This window comes from Oncorhynchus gorbuscha, linkage group LG14 (genome assembly GCF_021184085.1).
Source record: "Oncorhynchus gorbuscha isolate QuinsamMale2020 ecotype Even-year linkage group LG14, OgorEven_v1.0, whole genome shotgun sequence".
In the NCBI taxonomy this organism is placed as follows: Eukaryota; Metazoa; Chordata; class Actinopteri; order Salmoniformes; family Salmonidae; genus Oncorhynchus; species Oncorhynchus gorbuscha.
Genome location: NC_060186.1, coordinates 10946830 through 10965572, shown reverse-complemented (window position 1 = coordinate 10965572; position 18743 = coordinate 10946830). Strand labels below are relative to the sequence as shown.

The window sequence follows — 18743 nt, the reverse complement described above, 5'->3', positions numbered from 1 at the left end:
GCAAACACAAGTAGTACATCCCTGAACTTCATTGGAATTAATGTTTCTCTGCCTTTTGAAGCATGGAGGTGTTTCTCTGCCTTTTGAAGCATGGAGGTGTTTCTCTGCCTTTTGAAACATGGAGGTGATTCTCTGCCTTTTGAAACATGGAGGTGTTTCTCTGCCTTTTGAAACATGGAGGTGATTCTCTGCCTTTTGAAACATGGAGGTGATTCTCTGCCTTTTGAAGCATGGAGGTGTTTCTCTACCTTTTGAAACATGGTGTTTCTCTGCCTTTTGAAACATGGTGTTCCTCTGCCTTTTGAAACATGGTGTTCCTCTGCCTTTTGAAACATGGAGGTGATTCTCTGCCTTTTGAACATGGAGGTGTTCCTCTGCCTTTTGAAACATGGAGGTATTTCTCTACCTTTTGAAACATGGAGGTGATTCTCTGCCTTTTGAAACATGGAGGTGATTCTCTGCCTTTTGAAACATGGAGGTGATTCTCTGCCTTTTGAAACATGGTGTTCATCTGCCTTTTGAAACATGGTGTTCCTCTGCCTTTTGAAACATGGAGGTGATTCTCTGCCTTTTGAAACATGGAGGTGTTTCTTTTTGAAACATGGAGGTGTTTCTTTTGAAACATGGAGGTGTTTCTCTTTTGAAACATGGAAACATGGTGTTCCTCTGCCTTTTGAAACATGAAGGTGTTTCTCTACCTTTTGAAACATGAAGGTGTTTCTCTGCCTTTTGAAACATGGAGGTGTTTCTCTGCCTTTTGAAACATGGAGGTGTTCTCTGCCTTTTGAAACATGGTGTTCCTCTGCCTTTTGAAACATGGTGTTCCTCTGCCTTTTGAACCATGGAGGTGATTATCTGCCTTTTGAAACATGGTGTTCCTCTGCCTTTTGAAACGTGGAGGTGATTATCTACCTTTTGAAACATGGTGTTCCTCTGCCTTTTGAAACATAGAGGTGTTTCTCTGCCTTTTGAAATATGAAGGTGTTTCTCTGCCTTTTGAAACATGGTGTTCCTCTGCCGTTTGAAACATGGTGTTCCTCTGCCTTTTGAAACATGGTGTTCCTCTGCCTTTTGAAACATGGAGGTGTTCCTCTGACTTTTGAAACATGGTGTTCCTCTGCCTTTTGAAACATGGAGGTGTTTCTCTGCCTTTTGAAACATGGTGTTCCTCTGCCGTTTGAAACATGATGTTCCTCTGCCTTTTGAAACATGGTGTTCCTCTGCCTTTTGAAACATGGAGGTGTTCCTCTGCCTTTTGAAACATGGTGTTCCTCTGCCTTTTGAAACATGGAGGTGATTCTCTGCCTTTTGAAACATGGAGGTGTTCCTCTGCCTTTTGAAACATGGAGGTATTTCTTTTTTGAAACATGGAGGTGTTTCTCATGGAGGTGTTTCTCTACCTTTGAAACATGGTGTTCCTCTGCCTTTTGAAACATGGTGTTCCTCTGCCTTTTGAAACATGGTGTTCCTCTGCCTTTTGAAATATGAAGGTGTTTCTCTTTTGAAACATGGTGTTTCTTTTTTGAAACATGGTGTTCCTCTGCCTTTTGAAACATGGTGTTTCTGCCTTTTGAAACATGGAGGTGATTCTCTGCCTTTTGAAACATGGTGTTCTGCTCTGGAGGTATTTCTCTTTTTGAAACATGGAAACATGGAGGTGTTTCCTCTGCCTTTTGAAACATGGAGGTGTTTCTCTTCTGCCTTTTGAAACATGGAGGTGTTTCTCTACCTTTTGAAACATGGTGTCCTCTGTCTTTTGAAACATGGTGTTCCTCTGCCTTTTGAAATATGAAGGTGTTTCTATACCTTTTGAAACATGGTGTTTCTCTTTTGAAACATGGTTTCCTCTGCCTTTTTGAAACATGGTGTTCCCTCTGCCTTTTGAAACATGGTGTTTCTCTACCTTTTGAAACATGGAGGTGTTCTCTGAAACATGGTGTTCCTTTTTTGAAACATGGTGTTCCTCTGCCTTTTGAAACATGGAGGTGTTTCTCTGCCTTTTGAAACATGGTGTTCCTCTGCCTTTTGAAACATGGAGGTGTTTCTCTGCCTTTTGAAACATGGTGTTTCTCTGCCTTTTCCTCTGCCTTTTGAAACATGGAGGTGTTCTCTGCCTTTTGAAACATGGAGGTGTTCTCTGCCTTTTGAAACATGGAGGTGTTCCTCTGCCTTTTGAAACATGGAGGTGTTCTGCCTTTTGACACATGGAGGTGTTTCTCTACCTTTTGAAACATGGAGGTGTTTCTCTGCCTTTTGAAACATGGTGTTCCTCTGCCTTTTGAAACATGGAGGTGTTTCTCTACCTTTGAAACATGAAGGTGTTTCTCTACCTTTGAAACATGGTGTTCCTCTGTCTTTTGAAACATGGTGTTCCTCTGCCTTTTGAAATATGAAGGTGTTTCTATACCTTTTGAAACATGGTGTTTCTCTGCCTTTTGAAACATGGTGTTCCTCTGCCTTTTGAAACATGGTGTTCCTCTGCCTTTTGAAACATGGAGGTGTTTCTCTGCCTTTTGAAACATTGAGGTGTTTCTCTACCTTTTGAAACATGGTGTTCCTCTGCCTTTTGAAACATGGTGTTCCTCTGCCTTTTGAAACATGGAGGTGTTTCTCTACCTTTTGAAAAATGGAGGTGATTCTCTGCCTTTTGAAACATGGAGGTTTTTCTATACCTTTTGAAACATGGTGTTCCTCTGCCTTTTGAAACATTGAGGTGTTTCTCTGCCTTTTGAAACATTGAGGTGTTTCTCTACCTTTTGAAACATGGTGTTCCTCTGCCTTTTGAAACATGGTGTTCCTCTGCCTTTTGAAACATGGAGGTGTTTCTCTACCTTTTGAAAAATGGAGGTGATTCTCTGCCTTTTGAAACATGGAGGTTTTTCTATACCTTTTGAAACATGGTGTTCCTCTGCCTTTTGAAACATTGATGTGTTTCTCTGCCTTTTTGAAACATGGAGGTGTTCCTCTGCCTTTTGAAACATGGTGTTCCTCAGCCTTTTGAAACATGGAAACATGGTGTTCCTCTGCCTTTTGAAACATGGAGGTGTTTCTCTGCCTTTTGAAACATGGAGGTGTTTCTCTAGCCTTTGAAACATGGTGTTCCTTTTGAAACATGGTGTTCCTCTGCCTTTTGAAACATGGTGTTCTCTGCCTTTTGAAACATGGAGGTGTTTCTCTACCTTTTGAAAAATGGAGGTGATTCTCTGCCTTTTGAAACATGGAGGTTTTTCTCTACCTTTTGAAACATGGAGGTGTTTCTCTTGTTTCCCTACCTTTTGAAACATGGTGTTCCTCTGCCTTTTGAAACATGGAGGTGATTATCTGTGTGGTGTTCCTCTGCCTTTTGAAACATGGTGTTCCTCTGCCTTTTGAAACATGGAGGTGTTTCTCTACCTTTTGAAAAATGGAGGTGATTCTCTGCCTTTTGAAACATGGAGGTTTTTCTCTACCTTTTGAAACATGGAGGTGTTTCTCTACCTTTTGAAACATGGTGTTCCTCTGCCTTTTGAAACATGGTGTTCCTCTGCCTTTTGACACATGGAGGTGTTTCTATACCTTTTGAAACATGGAGGTGTTTCTCTGCCTTTTGAAACATGGTGTTCCTCTGCCTTTTGAAATATGAAGGTGTTTCTCTACCTTTTGAAACATGGTGTTTCTCTGCCTTTTGAAACATGGTGTTCCTCTGCCTTTTGAAACATGGTGTTCCTCTGCCTTTTGAAACATGGAGGTGATTCTCTGCCTTTTGAAACATGGAGGTGATTCTCTGCCTTTTGAAACATGGAGGTATTTCTCTACCTTTTGAAACATGGTGTTCCTATGCCTTTTGAAACATGGAGGTGTTTCTCTACCTTTTGAAACATGGAGGTGTACCTCTGCCTTTTGACACATGGAGGTGTTTCTCTACCTTTTGAAACATGGAGGTGTTTCTCTACCTTTTGAAACATGGTGTTCCTCTGCCTTTTGAAACATGGAGGTGTTTCTCTACCTTTTGAAACATGAAGGTGTTTCTCTACCTTTTGAAACATGGTGTTCCTCTGTCTTTTGAAACATGGTGTTCCTCTGCCTTTTGAAATATGAAGGTGTTTCTATACCTTTTGAAACATGGTGTTTCTCTGCCTTTTGAAACATGGTGTTCCTCTGCCTTTTGAAACATGGTGTTCCTCTGCCTTTTGAAACATGGAGGTGATTCTCTGCCTTTTGAAACATGGTGTTCCTCTGCCTTTTGAAACATTGAGGTGTTTCTCTGCCTTTTGAAACATTGAGGTGTTTCTCTACCTTTTGAAACATGGTGTTCCTCAGCCTTTTGAAACATGGTGTTCCTCTGCCTTTTGAAACATGGTGTTCCTCTGCCTTTTGAAACATGGAGGTGTTTCTCTGCCTTTTGAAACATTGAGGTGTTTCTCTACCTTTTGAAACATGGTGTTCCTCTGCCTTTTGAAACATGGTGTTCCTCTGCCTTTTGAAACATGGAGATGTTTCTCTACCTTTTGAAAAATGGAGGTGATTCTCTGCCTTTTGAAACATGGAGGTTTTTCTCTACCTTTTGAAACATGGTGTTCCTCTGCCTTTTGAAACATTGAGGTGTTTCTCTGCCTTTTGAAACATTGAGGTGTTTCTCTACCTTTTGAAACATGGTGTTCCTCAGCCTTTTGAAACATGGTGTTCCTCTGCCTTTTGAAACATGGTGTTCCTCTGCCTTTTGAAACATGGAGGTGTTTCTCTGCCTTTTGAAACATTGAGGTGTTTCTCTACCTTTTGAAACATGGTGTTCCTCTGCCTTTTGAAACATGGTGTTCCTCTGCCTTTTGAAACATGGAGGTGTTTCTCTACCTTTTGAAAAATGGAGGTGATTCTCTGCCTTTTGAAACATGGAGGTTTTTCTCTACCTTTTGAAACATGGAGGTGTTTCTCTACCTTTTGAAACATGGAGGTGTTTCCCTACCTTTTGAAACATGGTGTTCCTCTGCCTTTTGAAACATGGAGGTGATTATCTGCCTTTTGAAACATGGTGTTCCTCTGCCTTTTGAAACATGGTGTTCCTCTGCCTTTTGAAACATGGAGGTGTTTCTCTACCTTTTGAAAAATGGAGGTGATTCTCTGCCTTTTGAAACATGGAGGTTTTTCTCTACCTTTTGAAACATGGAGGTGTTTCTCTACCTTTTGAAACATGGAGGTGTTTCCCTACCTTTTGAAACATGGTGTTCCTCTGCCTTTTGAAACATGGTGTTCCTCTGCCTTTTGAAACATGGAGGTGTTTCTCTACCTTTTGAAAAATGGAGGTGATTCTCTGCCTTTTGAAACATGGAGGTTTTTCTCTAAAACATGGAGGTGTTTCTCTACCTTTTGAAACATGGTGTTCCTCTGCCTTTTGAAACATGGTGTTCCTCTGCCTTTTGACACATGGAGGTGTTTCTATACCTTTTGAAACATGGAGGTGTTTCTCTGCCTTTTGAAACATGGTGTTCCTCTGCCTTTTGAAATATGAAGGTGTTTCTCTACCTTTTGAAACATGGTGTTTCTCTGCCTTTTGAAACATGGTGTTCCTCTGCCTTTTGAAACATGGTGTTCCTCTGCCTTTTGAAACATGGAGGTGATTCTCTGCCTTTTGAAACATGGAGGTGATTCTCTGCCTTTTGAAACATGGAGGTATTTCTCTACCTTTTGAAACATGGTGTTCCTATGCCTTTTGAAACATGGAGGTGTTTCTCTACCTTTTGAAACATGGAGGTGTACCTCTGCCTTTTGACACATGGAGGTGTTTCTCTACCTTTTGAAACATGGAGGTGTTTCTCTACCTTTTGAAACATGGTGTTCCTCTGCCTTTTGAAACATGGAGGTGTTTCTCTACCTTTTGAAACATGAAGGTGTCCTCTGTCTTTTGAAACATGGTGTTCCTCTGCCTTTTGAAATATGAAGGTGTTTCTATACCTTTTGAAACATGGTGTTTCTCTGCCTTTTGAAACATGGTGTTCCTCTGCCTTTTGAAACATGGTGTTCCTCTGCCTTTTGAAACATGGAGGTGATTCTCTGCCTTTTGAAACATGGTGTTCCTCTGCCTTTTGAAACATTGAGGTGTTTCTCTGCCTTTGAAACATTGAGGTGTTTCTCTACCTTTTGAAACATGGTGTTCCTCAGCCTTTTGAAACATGGTGTTCCTCTGCCTTTTGAAACATGGTGTTCCTCTGCCTTTTGAAACATGGAGGTGTTTCTCTGCCTTTTGAAACATTGAGGTGTTTCTCTACCTTTTGAAACATGGTGTTCCTCTGCCTTTTGAAACATGGTGTTCCTCTGCCTTTTGAAACATGGAGATGTTTCTCTACCTTTTGAAAAATGGAGGTGATTCTCTGCCTTTTGAAACATGGAGGTTTTTCTCTACCTTTTGAAACATGGTGTTCCTCTGCCTTTTGAAACATTGAGGTGTTTCTCTGCCTTTTGAAACATTGAGGTGTTTCTCTACCTTTTGAAACATGGTGTTCCTCAGCCTTTTGAAACATGGTGTTCCTCTGCCTTTTGAAACATGGTGTTCCTCTGCCTTTTGAAACATGGAGGTGTTTCTCTGCCTTTTGAAACATTGAGGTGTTTCTCTACCTTTTGAAACATGGTGTTCCTCTGCCTTTTGAAACATGGTGTTCCTCTGCCTTTTGAAACATGGAGGTGTTTCTCTACCTTTTGAAAAATGGAGGTGATTCTCTGCCTTTTGAAACATGGAGGTTTTTCTCTACCTTTTGAAACATGGAGGTGTTTCTCTACCTTTTGAAACATGGAGGTGTTTCCCTACCTTTTGAAACATGGTGTTCCTCTGCCTTTTGAAACATGGAGGTGATTATCTGCCTTTTGAAACATGGTGTTCCTCTGCCTTTTGAAACATGGTGTTCCTCTGCCTTTTGAAACATGGAGGTGTTTCTCTACCTTTTGAAAAATGGAGGTGATTCTCTGCCTTTTGAAACATGGAGGTTTTTCTCTACCTTTTGAAACATGGAGGTGTTTCTCTACCTTTTGAAACATGGAGGTGTTTCCCTACCTTTTGAAACATGGTGTTCCTCTGCCTTTTGAAACATGGAGGTGATTATCTGCCTTTTGAAACATGGTGTTCCTCTGCCTTTTGAAACATGGTGTTCCTCTGCCTTTTGACACATGGAGGTGTTTCTATACCTTTTGAAACATGGAGGTGTTTCTCTACCTTTTGAAACATGGTGTTCTTTTGAAATATGAAGGTGTTTCTCTATTTTGAAACATGGTGTTTCTCTGCCTTTTGAAACATGGTGTTCCTCTGCCTTTGAAACATGTTTCCTCTGCCTTTTGAAACATGGTGTTCCTCTGCCTTTTGAAACATGGAAAACATGGAGGTGTTCCTCTGCCTTTTGAAACATGGAGGTGTTTCTCTACCTTTTGAAACATTTCCTCTGCCTTTTGAAACATGGAGGTGTTTCTCTATTTGCCATTTTGAAACATGGAGGTGTTTCTCTGCCTTTTGAAACATGGAGGTGTTTCCTCTGCCTTTTGAAACATGGTGTTCCTCTGCCTTTTGAAACATGGAGGTGTTCTCTGCCTTTTGAAACATGGTGTTCCTCTGCCTTTTGAAACATGGTGTTCCTCTGCCTTTTGAAACATGTGATTCTCTGCCTTTTGAAACATGAGGTGTTTCTGCCTTTGAAACATTGAGGTGTTTCTCTTTTTGAAACATGGTGTTCCTCTGCCTTTTGAAACATGGAAACATGGTGTTTCTCTGCCTTTTGAAACATGGAGGTGTTCTCTGCCTTTTGAAACATGGAAACATGTTCCTCTGCCTTTTGAAACATGGAGGTGTTTCTCTACCTTTTGAAACATGGAGGTGTTTCTCTACCTTTTGAAACATGGTGTTCCTCTGCCTTTTGAAACATTGATTTCTCTGAAACATGGAGGTGTTTCTCTGCCTTTTGAAACATGGAGGTGTTTCTCTTTTTGAAACATGGTGTTCCTCTGCCTTTTGAAACATGGTGTTCCTCTGCCTTTTGAAACATGGAGGTGTTTCTCTACCTTTTGAAAAATGGAGGTGTTCTCTGCCTTTTGAAACATGGAGGTGTTTCTCTACCTTTTGAAACATGGAGGTGTTTCTCTGAAACATGGAGGTGTTTCTTTTGAAACATGGTGTTCCTCTGCCTTTTGAAACATGGAGGTGTTTCTGCCTTTTGAAACATGGTGTTCCTCTGCCTTTTGAAACATGGTGTTCCTCTGCCTTTTGAAACATGGAGGTGTTTCTCTGCCTTTGAAAAATGGAGGTGATTCTCTGCCTTTTGAAACATGGAGGTTTTTCTCTACCTTTTGAAACATGGAGGTGTTTCTCTACCTTTTGAAACATGGAGGTGTTTCCTCTGCCTTTTGAAACATGGAGGTGATTATCTGCCTTTTGAAACATGGTGTTCCTCTGCCTTTTGAAACATGGTGTTCCTCTGCCTTTTGAAACATGGAGGTGTTTCTATACCTTTTGAAACATGGAGGTGTTTCTCTACCTTTTGAAACATGGTGTTCCTCTGCCTTTTGAAATATGAAGGTGTTTCTCTACCTTTTGAAACATGGTGTTTCTCTGCCTTTTGAAACATGGTGTTCCTCTGCCTTTTGAAACATGGTGTTCCTCTGCCTTTTGAAACATGGAGGTGTTCCTCTGCCTTTTGAAACATGGAGGTATTTCTCTACCTTTTGAAACATGGAGGTGTTCCTATGCCTTTTGAAACATGGAGGTGTTTCTCTACCTTTTGAAACATGGAGGTGTTCATGCCTTTTGAAACATGGAGGTGTTCTCTGTTTCTCTACCTTTTGAAACATGGAGGTGTTTCTCTAAAACATGGTGTTTCTCTACCTTTGAAACATGGTGTTCCTCTGCCTTTGAAATATGAAGGTGTTTCTATACCTTTTGAAACATGGTGTTTCTCTGCCTTTTGAAACATGTTCCTCTGCCTTTTGAAACATGGTGTTCCTCTGCCTTTTGAAACATGGAGGTGTTTCTCTGCCTTTTGAAACATGGTGTTCCTCTGCCTTTTGAAACATTGAGGTGTTTCTCTGCCTTTTGAAACATGAGGTGTTTCTCTACCTTTTGAAACATGGTGAAACATTGTTCCTCTGCCTTTTGAAACATGGTGTTCCTCTGCCTTTTGAAACATGGAGGTGTTTCTCTACCTTTGAAAAATGCCTTTTTGAAACATGGTGTTTCTCTGCCTTTTGAAACATGGGTGTTCCTCTGCCTTTTGAAACATGGAGGTGTTTCTCTACCTTTTGAAACATGGTGTTCCTCTGCCTTTTGAAACATGGAGTGTTTCTCTGCCTTTTGAAACATGGTGTTCCTCTGCCTTTTGAAACATGGAGGTGTTCCTCTGCCTTTGAAACATGGAGGTGTTCTCTGCCTTTGAAACATGGAGGTGTTTCTCTACCTTTTTTGAAACATGGAGGTTTTCCTCTCCTTTTGAAACATGGAGGTGTTCCTCTGCCTTTTGAAACATGGAGGTGTTCCTCTGCCTTTTGAAACATGGAGGTGTTCCTCTGCCTTTTGAAACATGGAGGTGTTTCTCTACGTTTTGAAACATGGAGGTGTTTCTCTACCTTTTGAAACATGGAGGTGTTCCTCTGCCTTTTGAAACATGGAGGTGTTTCTCTACCTTTTGAAACATGAAGGTGTTTCTCTACCTTTTGAAACATGGTGTTCCTCTGCCTTTTGAAACATGGAGGTGTTTCTTTGCCTTTTGAAACATGGAGGTGTTTCTTTGCCTTCTAAAACATGGATGTGTTTCTCTGCCTTCTGAAACATGGAGGTGTTTCTCTGCTTTTTGAAATATGGATGTGTTTCTTTGCCTTTTGAAACATGGAGGTGTTTCTCTACCTTTTGAAACATGGAGGTGTTTCTCTGCCTTCTGAAACATGGAGGTGTTTCTCTGCCTTCTGAAACATGGAGATGTTTCTTTGCCTTCTGAAACATGGAGGTGTTTCTCTGCTTTTTGAAATATGGATGTGTTTCTTTGCCTTTTGTATACAGTCCGGAGAATTTGTGCTATTGGTATTAAAAAAAATAGAGTAGAAAGTTCTAATGAGCCATGCCCTTCTCTGGTGTTAGTATAGACCGGCTGTCTCTCACTATGAGCTGTGGACAGAATACTAATGTATGACTAATGGGGTGCCTGTCTCTCGCGCTCTCACTCTCCAACCCGCTTCCTCTCTATTTCTCAATCTTTCTTCCTGCCTCTACATTGTTCTCCTCTCTCCCTCTCTCTCCACCTTTCTTCCTCCCTCTCCACCGTTCTCTCTCTTTCTCTCTCCTTTCTCTCTCTTCCTCTCCCTTCCTCTCTCTCTCCTTTCTCTCTCCTTTCTCTCTCTTCCTCTCCCTCTCTCTCTTCCTCTCCCTCTCCCTATCTCCCTCTCTCTATCTTCCTCTCTCTTCCTCTCTCTTTCCCTTTCTCTCCTTCTTTCTCTCTCTCTCTCTTTCTTTCTCTCTCTGTCCACAACAAACACAGTATGTGTTAACCATAATCCACCACATTGAAGACGCAACTTCAAACACATTAAAGATTGTTTCCTTAGTGAGGGATTTGCAAAGGGATTTCTGAGCCACACAAGTCAGTCTGGGGGAATTTAGTGGGAGGTTTAATGAGGACAGGGATAAAAAGCGTTCTTGAACGTCCCCCTGAGGCGCTGCTGAAGGCAACCCTCCTCATAGTTGTTGTGATCCTGAAGCTCTGATCACCTATTGGTGGGTACAAGCACCGCTTTGGTCTTAACTAGAGTGGGCTTACCTAATCCCCCCCCCCCTAGCCGTTCTATGTAGTAAAGTTATCAAATCATTCTCTCACTCCTGAATGCATCCCTCAAAGAAATAAAAACATCCCAGAACGCTATCAGCTTGTGAACGTCTCCACAGAGTCCGATTAAAACCTGGTGAGATTTAAATAGAGTTGGATTAAGCTCCATATTTAACGCACAAAGTCTGATTACATTTGACTTTAACAAGGACATTGAAATATAGCTTTTTGCAACATCTCCAATTCAGGCAACTTTAAAAACAGCCGTCATCCATAACTGATGCAGATAAAAAAGAAAAACAAATGCAGAACTAGGCAAAGATAAGAGGATGTCTGGCATTGATTGCAGGCTTGATCATGGACATGCAACATATGCTCTTGTTTTTAACAAGAATTGATCAAGTCAGAGACAAATACAAATAGATTATTGATAAATGGATTGGATCTAATGTCATTTGTGATGCTGGTCTGTTGGCAACATCCTTTTATTCATCATAATCATTCATCAATCAGCTTCAAAATCATCTCCGCATCACAGTATATTGAATATAGGCTGTCTAACTTAATTCCATCAGAACTTTCCATTTGAGCCGTGCAATGCCTTGTCATTAGGCTATAATCCCCATTCCACTGCATCTCTCATTTGCATTAGCCATCCTATTAGCAGTGAGACTGGAATACGAAAACAAAGTGGTAGAATGCTGCAGGATACTGCTCGCGCTCAGTTAATCTTTCCATTCACCTTGAGTGGACTGGCCACATCAGTGGAAATGGCTCTCAGTTTTGTCTGTCTGTACAGCCGTACAGCCTACCTGTCAAGGGCAGACAGACTGGCAGTACCCTAAAGACGGACTATGGTTCATCAAACCAATATGGGGAGTATTCTTGGAGGGTGTCTCAATCATTTTCTGTATTTCCTTTTTAGCCCTGATCTGTTTATGCCTGACGACAGTCTCCTTTCTGATTAACAGTGGCCATAATATTGAATGTAATCCTCTACGGTGGATCGAAGTAACTCAGCCACAGTGCAACTAAAAGGTCAGGTAAATACAATGAGATTAGCATTGACTGCCTTTATAGATTTTAACATTTAGATTTTTGCATTGGAGGTGGCACATAGACTGTATGTCATGTTATTGTGCCCTCAAGGAGTGTTACATGTTATATAGGCATCTCTATTGCCAGGAAAGGTTGCTGAAAGGGACGTGGATAGTTTCATTTTCCCAATACGCATAAAAGGACACATTTAATGTTGTTTGTAATGGATTGTTGCATTCATATAGTGCATTTAAATGCATCAGTAAGCATGTTTAGTACTTGGAGAGTTTCCCTAATACTATATGGAGAAAAGGTTACTACTGGCCCTCCAGCACCACCTCCAACAACAGTAACCACACTTTCCTATGCTTATCTTATGTAAACCAGTCGATTTTAACAACGCAATGTACTGTAAGGATGGATTGTCACTATGTAGAATGTGCTTCATGATTGATGAATGGCTCTGAATCTCACTTCTACACACCACATACAAGAATCCATACCGCCACATGACACAGACATGAAAACATAGATCCCCACATCTCTTCTTCTCGGTCAATTATTCCACTGACTTGCCCCCTTTCTTTATTTTTCTTACTCTCTCTCTCTCTCTCTCTCTCTCTCTCTCTCTCTCTCTCTCTCTCTCTCTCTCTCTCTCTCTCTCTCTCTCTCTCTCTCTCTCTTTTTCTCTCTTCTCTCTTTCTCTCCTTATTTTCTCTTCCCTCTCTTTCTCTCTCTCTCTTATCTCTCTCTCTCTCTTCCCTCTCTCTCTCTCTCTCTCCTCTCTCCTCTTTTGCTCCCCCCTCTCTTATCTCTCACTCTCTCTTCCCCTCCTCTCTCTCTTTCTATCTCTTCCCTTCCTCTCTCTCCCATTCCCTCTCTCTCTCTCCTCTCTCACTCCCTCTCTTTCCTCTCTCTCACTTGCTCTCTCTCTTTCCTCTCTCTCTCTGTCCTCTCCCTCCCTCTCCTTCCCTATCCCTCTCTCTCTCTCCATCTCCCTATCTTCTCCCTCCTGTGTTCTCTCAGTTCATTAGACAAACACAAACAGGCTGGTCCCCCATGGTGTGGTAACTGCAGCCTGTACACACAAACACATAAAGTTCTCGCTCTCTCACTTTCCGCTCTCTCTCTCTATCTTGCTCTCTCTCTTTGCCCTCTCTCTCTCTTCCTCTCTCTCTATCTTGCTCTCTTTCATCTCCCTCTCTTGCTCTCTCTCTTTTCTCTCTCTCGCTCCTGCTCTCTCTCTTTTCTCTCGCTCTTTCCTCTCTCGCTCGCTCTCTCTTGCTCTCTCTCTGTCCTGCTGTCTCTCTTTCCTCTCTCTCTCTCTCTCTCTCTCTCTCTCTCTCTCTCTCTCTCTCTCTCTCTCTCTCTCTCTCTCTCTCTCTCTCTCTCTCTCTCTCTCTTTCCTCTCTCTGTCCTGCTCTCTCTTTTCCCCCTCTCTCTCTTGCTCTCTCTTTCCTCTCTCTCTCTGTCCTCTCCCTCCCTCTCCATCCCTATCCCTCTCTCCATCTCCCTATCTTCTCCCTCCTGTGTTCTCTCAGTTCGTTAGACAAACACAAACAGGCTGGTCCTCCATGGTGTGGTAACTGCAGCCAGTAGACACAAACACAGAAAGGGAGACATGCTCATCCTATACACACTCAGACACCAGACTCCAAACTTCTATAAAAACAGACACTGGACTCCAAACTTCTATCAAAACAGTCACTGGACTCCAAACGTCTTTCAAACAGACACTGGACTCCAAACTTCTATCAAAACAGACACTGGACTCCAAGCGTCTATCAAACAGACACTGGACTCCAAACTTCTATCAAAACAGACACTGGACTCCAAACTTCTATCAAAACAGACACTGGACTCCAAACTTCTATCAAAACAGACACTGGACTCCAAGCGTCTATCAAATAGACACTGGACTCTAAACTTCTCTCATGGCACCAGTCACAGTCAACAGGACTGTAGGGAGGCTTTATTTGCATTCTATTCCACAGTCGCAAATATCTGATTCAACTTGACTGATTACATACGCATGCATGGGAATGCACGCATGTGCAGGCACACACACACACACACACACACACACACACACACCCACACCCACACCCACACCCACACCCACACCCACACCCACACCCACACACAAACCCTGTCAGGTCACATATTGAGTTTTCCTTTGTTGTGTAATTGGTATTTACAGACAGACATCAACCCCCTGACCTATGACCTCACCAGCAGTGTGGGCCAATCAGAGGCCAAGGGATGGTGCCAGGAGTATGCTGGCCAAGCTGTGACTGTGGGAGACTAATGAACTAATTGATCAGGGTGGAAGGCCTCTGGCCGTCATTGTTCCTCAGAGGATCATACAGCCAATGAGGCCGATACAAGGGCCAAACCACAGGCGCTCCACAGGACATCACAGTCACAGTCAGATGTTTATATCACCACAGGCAAACTAGCTATCCACAATATTGGTACTCTCCAGAAAATTAATATTAATTAAATTCCTAAGAATATATTATTTGGCCATTAGTGGAAAGGTGGTCTGAATCTGAAGTTTGATGTACGTGGTTATGTGATTCGAAGTCTGTCCCATCAAACACACAGTAAGACGAAAACACAGACAGACACACGAACAGATGGACACAGACATGATGCACCCATCAGATTCCTCCGTACAAAGAGATTCTGTCAAGCAATGGGCCAATGGCAGATTTCAAAACTGTGAAATTCATTCTCTCATAGCTGGATTTAAGGATTTTCAGTAAGCCAGAAATGGTTGCGGTTTTGTTGTAATGAAATAGCCATCTAATTGATGTCTCAATTAGAATATGTGCATTTCCTCAATTGAACATTTAACCATTTAAATGACACAGCCCCTCAGCTTAGACTAAATCCCATGCCATGATTACCTATGGACATTCTGAGAAGATTTGATGAAATAGAGAGCCAGTCACTTCTAAGTATCATAGTATCTCAGTAGCCTCTTCTAGCTCTGTGATAGTGGATACTGTTGAACCTTATCTCTCTTATTGCAGGGTCCCAGCTGACGGCTCTAGTCTAGCTACAGTACCAAACAGCATACAGCCCATGCACTTCCGAGCTCAGCCTGGTCCCAGAACTGTTGTGCTGTACTGCCAACTTATGAGGTTGTCGTTGGCATGACGACAGCCAGAGAGGGCTATTCGGTGAAAACAGGCGAAGGGGCTTCTCAGGGCCTAGACTGGGGTCCGTCTCTGGTTTGGGTCTGGCAGCCCTCTTCCTCCCTACCTTTCCACACCCCATCAACAGCCTCTGTGTTCAGCCTACATGTGATGTGAGAGGTTAATGTGTACACCACACCAGCCACTCAAAGTGGGGATCTTTGTGCATTTTCCTTATCCCTGCCACTCTCTCTCTCTCCCAGCCACTTGCTCCCTATAGACTGGACCTGGCTCCTTTGAGAGTGCTTCCCTTCCCCACTGTGAAGCAGCTTTCTTAGGCATCTCACAGACCAGTCTATACCTTATTGCTACAGGTCTTCCATGGAGAGTGGTCACGTGAAATGGGTGAAATGCATGGGTGAAATGCATTGGCTTTGTGTTCCATGCTGAATAGCATCTCTCAGTGTCGCACATAGAAAGTGTTTGAAATGTAAGGGACAACATAACATTGAGGGAAAACAGGATCCGTAAAATGTGCCCTGCCTTATCTTCCTCAAATGCCAGCCCTTTCATAAACGCCAGTGCACATTGACAAATGGGACTTGTTATGTGAGAGTTAGCTCACCCTCCTGGCTTCCATCCGGGCAGCTCAGCTCCACCTCGGGTCTCTCAATGAGCTTGACTTCCCACTGACCAAAGCTGGTTTCTCAAGCTCATCTCTCCACCTATTGCCTCATGTTTAATCTCCCAGCTCTTTCATTAGGAACACACCATGTGTTACTTCTAAAGCAATGAAGTGGCCAAAGCTCATTTAAATCTAGATCGAGACCAATGCTCTTTTGTACACAGTAGGAATGCTAGAGATGTTGGTCGAAGTTGGGGTTCCTATACCAGGGGTGAACATAACTATGGCAACACAGGCGCAAGGTCTGCTCAACCATAGGAGTGCTACAATACCGATGCCCTCGGTTTCTCATTCCAGTCAGGCCTGACCCAAATTCAATATCCTGGGAAAAACACTGTCCCCGACAACACACATTCGCACGAACATGCACGGCCACGCACAAATACTCTCTGTCAAACACACTCACATACACTGCAAGCATAGGTCTTTATAAGAGGACACCAAACGAAGCCAATAAAATGATATCCTTGGAGAATGAAGGGTTATGTTCTGGTGGGCATGCACCTCTGTAGAATTGGGAAACTTGACTGATGGAGTGATTCAAGCAGTTGTACTACAATATGAAGAAAAACAAAATATTGTTTTAGACTTGAGGAAACATAGATGTTCTTAGAAGTCTTGAAGTTTGCAACGATTCCTACAGCTAAGTAGTTGGATAAATGCTACTTTTGGAGTTAATCTCTTACTGTAATGCAAACACTAAATATTACAGGGAGATGGTAAACACAAAGCCCTGCAGCTCTCTCTACTACTGTTATTTCCTCATGAGCTTGTTTTGAGCTTCTTGTTCTTTACTGTTTTGTTTGTCTCACATACGAAGCCTGAAAGGGAAATATATCCAGTTTAAATTATAAATCCTTTGTAATTGAAAAAACAAGAGCTTTTATGTTCATATACCTGAGCCTCTGAGCCTTCCACCTTCAGAACTGAATAAACCATAGAAAACACATGGACAATCGAGATGGTTTACAGCAAAAGGGGATACAAAAAACAACACCCATAACTTGTGGTGATTAGTATCTGCAACCATAAATTATAATCGAGATATCCAAGGAAATAAACTTCACAAAAAGGCTCTCGAGCGATACTTTGGTTTGTCGCAGTATTTAGTGTATTATTAGCCTGGGACGTGGCACAACATCCAAAACAAAGCAAGCCAGAGAACACTTACTACACAGAGAGTTAATAATGATGCTGCCAACTCAAAGACACCAGTTCCACTATCCCACAACACAAACATTCCCCCTACGCTCCTTCCGCTATCACTAATTGTCCATATCTGACTAGGCTACAGTTGGACTCATATGATTGAGTCTCGGCCCATTCATACTCCACAGCCTCCCAGCATTGCTAGTCCCTGTCTGCCTCTCACAGTTCTGAAATCTCCCTCCTCATCTCAGCCCCAATAGCTTCACACGCCACATCTCTCCTGGTCACCCAACTACCACCACACATCCAAGTGTGCACCTTGCTCCGGTTATAAGTACTTACTTTGAACTGGAGGTCTGGTGGTTGTTCCAACGCTTTGCAATAATTTGTGAACTCTCCTCTCATCTGCTCCTCACCCCTGCTGTCAGTCACTCTCTAATTCTCTCTCTCTACCTCCCTCTTTCTTTCACTTACTCTCTCACTCTTGTCTCTCCAAAAAGCTGTTTTCTCTCTCTCTCTCTCCCCCCCTCTCTCTCTCCCTCTCTCTCTCCCTCTCATTTCTGTTGCTGAGAGAGGAGGGCGTTCTTAAAAGCTTGGTTTCCTGACTCGTGATCAGGATCTCATTGCCACAAGGTCACTCCAGGGACGGCCCGCTTGGCAGGGGAGCAGCACTTAGAGAGAGAGAGAGAAGAGAGAAAGAGGGGGTAGAGAGGGAGACAGGAGGGAGGAGAGGGAGCACTTAGAGCCAGAACTGTTGGGTTGAGTTGGGTTGGGTTGGGTTGGGTTGGGTTGGGGTGGGGTTAGCTACTGATGGGCTCTGACAGGATAGCCCCAGTCATCTAATATACAGTAGTTATATAAACAACATAAAGAACAACATGGACAACAGCATGGAGAACAGTACCCATACAGGAAGAAAGACATTTCAATATATTTAACGTCACATAAAATGTATTTCAAATACACTAACGGTTAAAAGTTTGGACACACCTACTCATTCAAGGGTTTTTCTTTATTTTACTATTTTCTACATTGTAGAATAATGGCGAAGACATCAAAACTATGAAATAACACATATGGAATCATGTAGTAACCAAAAAAGTGTCCAACAAATCAAAATATATTTTACATTTGAGATTATTCAAATAGCCACGTTCAACTTTATAAAATGTTCCCATCTCAAAAGAAAAAATGTATTACTGTAGTAAGAGCCTCTCTTCAGCTTAATTATATAATGACAAAAAAGCGAAGCTATTTTTATAACTTTTGTATTTGAGTTATCGGTTTAATTAAATAAAAACGATTCTTCGTACAACACTCCATAATATGTCAAAATGTTGGTGTAAGTCTTGTGCTTCCAATGAGTGGTATTATATGGATCTACAGTGGATGATTAGGTGGGTTATGTTGTGTTTGTATCCAAGTGGGGAGTGGGAATTTACCACATTTGGGGAAAATCCACTTGAACGGCCCTCAAACTGGTAATTACTAGTTAAATCAGCCATGAATCCCTTTGTGACAGGGGGAAAGGAAGCTTGTTGACTGCAGCAGGGAGAGGCAATTGAATGGGTAACAGGATTGATTTGTTATGTTCAACTCACTCAGTTTTTTTTACCATAAAGCACCAGAAAATGGCCAAAAAGAGTAGAACCAGCTCACCTGCTTTTACACTATGATTTGACCCATACCTTTTAAAAAGGAATAGTTTCTTAAAACAATTCAGTTCATGTAACAGTGTTGACCTTAAAATGAGGGACAGATGTAAATGAATCACTAATCACTTGAAATAAATACAAATCTTCAGAAATAACTTTCTGTCAAAGCAACAAAATAACTAGAGCTTTACAATGATGGTGAAAACTATTTTGTATTTTGTGGGGTTCGTGGGCTAAAATCTTCCTAAAAGTCTGAGGGTCCACAGAGAGACATGTCAAAATTCAGAATTTTGTCACTTTAGCCTTTATT

General features: G+C 42.1%; 1 protein-coding gene across 2 annotated transcripts in view; it reads right to left on the bottom strand.

The window, feature by feature from the left end:
• The window catches only part of LOC123994432 (pleiotrophin-A-like), a 62932-nt gene that overhangs the window by 37829 nt on the left and 6360 nt on the right, over positions 1-18743 (bottom strand). The window contains exon 1 of one of the 2 annotated variants that reach the window (XM_046296997.1): positions 17121-17311. The exons of the other annotated variant lie outside the window; for it this stretch is intronic. The gene's annotated coding sequence lies outside the window, so the exon portion shown is untranslated. Of the gene's footprint in view, positions 1-17120; positions 17312-18743 lie in introns of those variants that run through there. 2 annotated transcript variants of the gene reach the window in all.